Source organism: Schistocerca americana, unplaced genomic scaffold, assembly GCF_021461395.2.
Source record: "Schistocerca americana isolate TAMUIC-IGC-003095 unplaced genomic scaffold, iqSchAmer2.1 HiC_scaffold_198, whole genome shotgun sequence".
Taxonomy (NCBI): Eukaryota; Metazoa; Arthropoda; class Insecta; order Orthoptera; family Acrididae; genus Schistocerca; species Schistocerca americana.
The window spans coordinates 312,501-317,500 of NW_025725904.1; the positions used below are offsets into that span (position 1 = coordinate 312,501).

General features: G+C 52.0%; 1 non-coding gene across 1 annotated transcript in view; it reads right to left on the reverse strand.

Annotated features, from left to right (window-relative positions):
* Positions 1–526, reverse strand: part of LOC124573925 — a 1,910-nt gene extending 1,384 nt beyond the window's left edge. Inside the window, exon 1 of the ribosomal RNA XR_006972244.1 lies at positions 1–526. This exon is cut by the window's left edge and continues 1,384 nt beyond it. This is a non-coding gene — a ribosomal RNA (small subunit ribosomal RNA).
* Positions 527–5,000: the final 4,474 nt, after the last annotated feature.

Here is a 5,000-nt window from a genome sequence, read left to right on the forward strand (position 1 = left end):
GATTACGGGGCCTCGGATGAGTCCCGTATCGTTATTTTTCGTCACTACCTCCCCGTGCCGGGAGTGGGTAATTTGCGCGCCTGCTGCCTTCCTTGGATGTGGTAGCCGTTTCTCAGGCTCCCTCTCCGGAATCGAACCCTGATTCCCCGTTACCCGTTACAACCATGGTAGGCGCAGAACCTACCATCGACAGTTGATAAGGCAGACATTTGAAAGATGCGTCGCCGGTACGAGGACCGTGCGATCAGCCCAAAGTTATTCAGAGTCACCAAGGCAAACGGACCGGACGAGCCGACCGATTGGTTTTGATCTAATAAAAGCGTCCCTTCCATCTCTGGTCGGGACTCTGTTTGCATGTATTAGCTCTAGAATTACCACAGTTATCCAAGTAACGTGGGTACGATCTAAGGAACCATAACTGATTTAATGAGCCATTCGCGGTTTCACCTTAATGCGGCTTGTACTGAGACATGCATGGCTTAATCTTTGAGACAAGCATATGACTACTGGCAGGATCAACCAGGGAGCTGCGTCAACTAGAGCTGAGCAGCCGGCCGCCCGGGAGTGTGTCCCGGGGGCCCGCGCGAACACGCAAGCGTCCGCTCAATTATTCTGCAAACAGGAGGAGGCTGAGCTCCCCTGCACAATACACCTCGAAACCCTCTCAGGTCCCGGCGGCGCGCAGCGCCGTCCTAAGTACTTGGTCGGGTTCGAGAGAGGCGCAATCGCCCGGAGTTTGGCGAGTAGACGCTTTAGGTGCGACCACCCGTGCTCCCAACTGAGCTTGCCGCTGCCGACAGAGGCCCGGGAGCGTGCTGTCGTGGCATTGCCGGCGGGAGACAACACGCGCCACCTACGGTGACCGGCAGCTCCAACGCCAGCGCCACAGAAGGACAAAAGCCCCACTTGGGTGCCGAAGCGAACTCTCCCAGCACAGCGCACGCGCCAACACGTCCGCACAGCTGCGATACAAACCACCTGCGAGAACCGCAGAGGCGACCGAGCAGCAGACGGCGTCGCGGCGCCGAGCGCCGGGCGGCGGCGCATCCTCAGCGCACACAGTCCTCAATCGGACCAGCACACTGCAGATGTCCACCGCGCTTCGCACCGGGCCCGCGAGGACCTACTTTGGCCGCACGGCGCCGCGTGCAGGGTGCGCCGGCGCGCAGCTGCGCCGCCTGCCGCCTCCGTCGGCCGGCGCGCCTGCCACTGGCCGCCCCCACCAGCCGGCTGTAGCGCGTGCGCCCACGCACCGCGCGGCCAGCACGCCGGGAGGCCCCCCCTCACCGGCCGGGGACGGTCCCACCCAGCCACCGCCGCGTATCGCTTCACACCCAGATGCCATTCACGTTCGTGGGCATGGTGGGTATCGCTGGAACAACCGGTTGGTAGCTCAACCGATCGTCGCCATCACTGATTCACCTCTAGCGAGAACAACCGCACCACAACGGTTTACCAGTTGTTCATTTGCATAACGTCACCAGCAAACGTAGGCGTCCATCGCCATTTGCAAATTCAACGATTGTTGCATGCCTGTGTCAGGTGTCACGACACACTATGTCTGCCCACATACACGCAACAACATGTGCACGCTTCGCGAACACGTGGAAGGTGGCCCCCGTACGTATGCGATGTCCATTGCGCGAACGACTGTCAACCGGCCTCTGTCGCATGTCGCAGATGTGGAACGCAGTGCACCATGCTATCACGGTGTGTGAGAAGAGACGACTACGTCTGACAACACGCGCCACTACATCAACAGACGGCTCATGCTGATCGCCATCCAGGGCATACCACACTGCAATCCAGCTCTTATAGGGAGACGACACGTAGCTGAGTGCACAACATTTGGACCGCATGGTTCGCCGTTGTTGGCGCAGTCGTTGTACGGTCACATGTACCACGATGTATCATTCAGTACATGAGGACCAATGTGCAGTACAGTGTGTGATTTGGACGTACAACATCAGCGGACAGTTGACACAGGCCGTACCACAGCGTAGGCTAAGTGCTTCGCACATGCGAATGCCAATGAACAACTGCAAATGCCAATGAACAACTGCAAAGGGCATTGAGCATGTACGTCCTGCTGCCATCCACATTACAGTGTATAGCTGCAAGGTGTTTAACATGAAGCGATACACTGGGGACCGGGCAGTGCGAGTAGCAAACTATATTGCGGGGGTTGCAGTTAGGCAACACTACACTAATTTAACGCGTCGTATGACAATTACAGAGCAGGTTAAGGCCCAACGTGTGTTGGGTTAAGGCCCAACGTGTGTTGGGTTAAGGCCCAACGTGTGTTGGGTTAAGGCCCAACGTGTGTTGGGTTAAGGCCCAACGTGTGTTGGGTTAAGGCCCAACGTGTGTTGGGTTAAGGCCCAACGTGTGTTGGGTTAAGGCCCAACGTGTGTTGGGTTAAGGCCCAACGTGTGTTGGGTTAAGGCCCAACGTGTGTTGGGTTAAGGCCCAACGTGTGTTGGGTTAAGGCCCAACGTGTGTTGGGTTACGTTAAGGGGCAATGTGGGTTACGTTAAGGGGCAATGTGGGTTACGTTAAGGGGCAATGTGGGTTACGTTACGGCGCAATATAGGTTACGTTACGGCGCAATATAGGTTACGTTAAGGCGCAATATCGGTTACGTTAAGGCGCAATACAGGTTACGTTAAGGCGCAATACAGGTTACGTTAAGGCGCAATACAGGTTACGTTAAGGCGCAATACAGGTTACGTTAAGGCGCAATACAGGTTACGTTAAGGCGCAATACAGGTTACGTTAAGGCGCAATACAGGTTACGTTAAGGCGCAATGCAGGTTACGTTAAGGCGCAATGCAGGTTACGTTAAGGCGCAATACAGGTTACGTTAAGGCGCAATACAGGTTACGTTAAGGCGCAATACAGGTTACGTTAAGGCGCAATACAGGTTACGTTAAGGCGCAATACAGGTTACGTTAAGGCGCAATACAGGTTACGTTAAGGCGCAATACAGGTTACGTTAAGGCGCAATACAGGTTACGTTAAGGCGCAATACAGGTTACGTTAAGGCGCAATACAGGTTACGTTAAGGCGCAATACAGGTTACGTTAAGGCGCAATACAGGTTACGTTAAGGCGCAATACAGGTTACGTTAAGGCGCAATACAGGTTACGTTAAGGCGCAATACAGGTTACGTTAAGGCGCAATACAGGTTACGTTAAGGCGCAATACAGGTTACGTTAAGGCGCAATACAGGTTACGTTAAGGCGCAATACAGGTTAGGTTAAGGCGCAATACAGGTTAGGTTAAGGCGCAATACAGGTTAGGTTAAGGTACGACATAGGTTAGGTTAAGGTACGACATAGGTTAGGTTAAGGTACGACATAGGTTAGGTTAAGGTACGACATAGGTTAGGTTAAGGTACGACATAGGTTAGGTTAAGGTACGACATAGGTTAGGTTAAGGTACGACATAGGTTAGGTTAAGGTACGACATAGGTTAGGTTAAGGTACGACATAGGTTAGGTTAAGGTACGACATAGGTTAGGTTAAGGTACGACATAGGTTAGGTTAAGGTACGACATAGGTTAGGTTAAGGTACGACATAGGTTAGGTTAAGGTACGACATAGGTTAGGTTAAGGTACGACATAGGTTAGGTTAAGGTACGACATAGGTTAGGTTAAGGTACGACATAGGTTAGGTTAAGGTACGACATAGGTTAGGTTAAGGTACGACATAGGTTAGGTTAAGGTACGACATAGGTTAGGTTAAGGTACGACATAGGTTAGGTTAAGGTACGACATAGGTTAGGTTAAGGTACGACATAGGTTAGGTTAAGGTACGACATAGGTTAGGTTAAGGTACGACATAGGTTAGGTTAAGGTACGACATAGGTTAGGTTAAGGTACGACATAGGTTAGGTTAAGGTACGACATAGGTTAGGTTAAGGTACGACATAGGTTAGGTTACGGTACGACATAGGTTAGGTTACGGTACGACATAGGTTAGGTTACGGTACGACATAGGTTAGGTTACGGTACGACATAGGTTAGGTTACGGTACGACATAGGTTAGGTTACGGTACGACATAGGTTAGGTTACGGTACGACATAGGTTAGGTTACGGTACGACATAGGTTAGGTTACGGTACGATATAGGTTAGGTTACGGTACGATATAGGTTAGGTTAAGGTACACATTGTTGTAAGGAAAGGTTTAATGGGGGGCGGGGCGGGGCGGCCGGTTTGTTGATTGTGATTATAGTAAGTGGATGCCTGCGGCATCATCTGATTTGCCACGTCAGGATGCACCTTTGGCTCATGACAGGCGGCGCTCTCATTCCATGCTTGTGGCAGACCTGTGTCTTTCATTCCTGCCATTGTTTGTGTGCTGTGAGAGGAGGCAGTATTGTGATGTTGGGTGCACCCCTGTGTAGGACATGTGTGGGTGTTGGTGGCTTGGCTGAGCAATGGTGGTTGTCGGGTGGGTGGGATATTCTGTTTTCTGAGTGGACCTCCCAGTCTGGTTATGACAGTGTGGATTGTCTAATGTGGCGGAGAGGATGCACTGGGTGTTGTTCCATGCTGGTGCTTACATATTGTCTGTGTGCGTGTTACAGGCAGAGAGTAGTGCGTGATAAGGGTGTGTGGCTGACGTGTGGTTGTGATTGTGAGCAGAGTCTTTCAGCATGTATACGGACAGTTGTATACATTATCTGTATTCTGATGGCTCTATCTATTACTAATCAGCGCCGTGTATACGTTTAATCCGGTTCCAGTCGAAACTGTTGTATCTCTGTACATTAGTGACACGGCGAGCCCGCTATGTAGTTACTCGTCTCGGCAGCTTCCACCGGTGTATGGCAAATGATTATAAGGAATCAGTCTAGTCGTCAATACCGATGGTGTGACGTCACATGTCTGGGGTGGGGGACGCTGCGCCCTTCCGGTGGGTCATGGCCTAGAAAGACTCTTCCCACGCAGGGGGGCGTGGACTGTCATTGACTCTTCCAGGTAATATACTTGC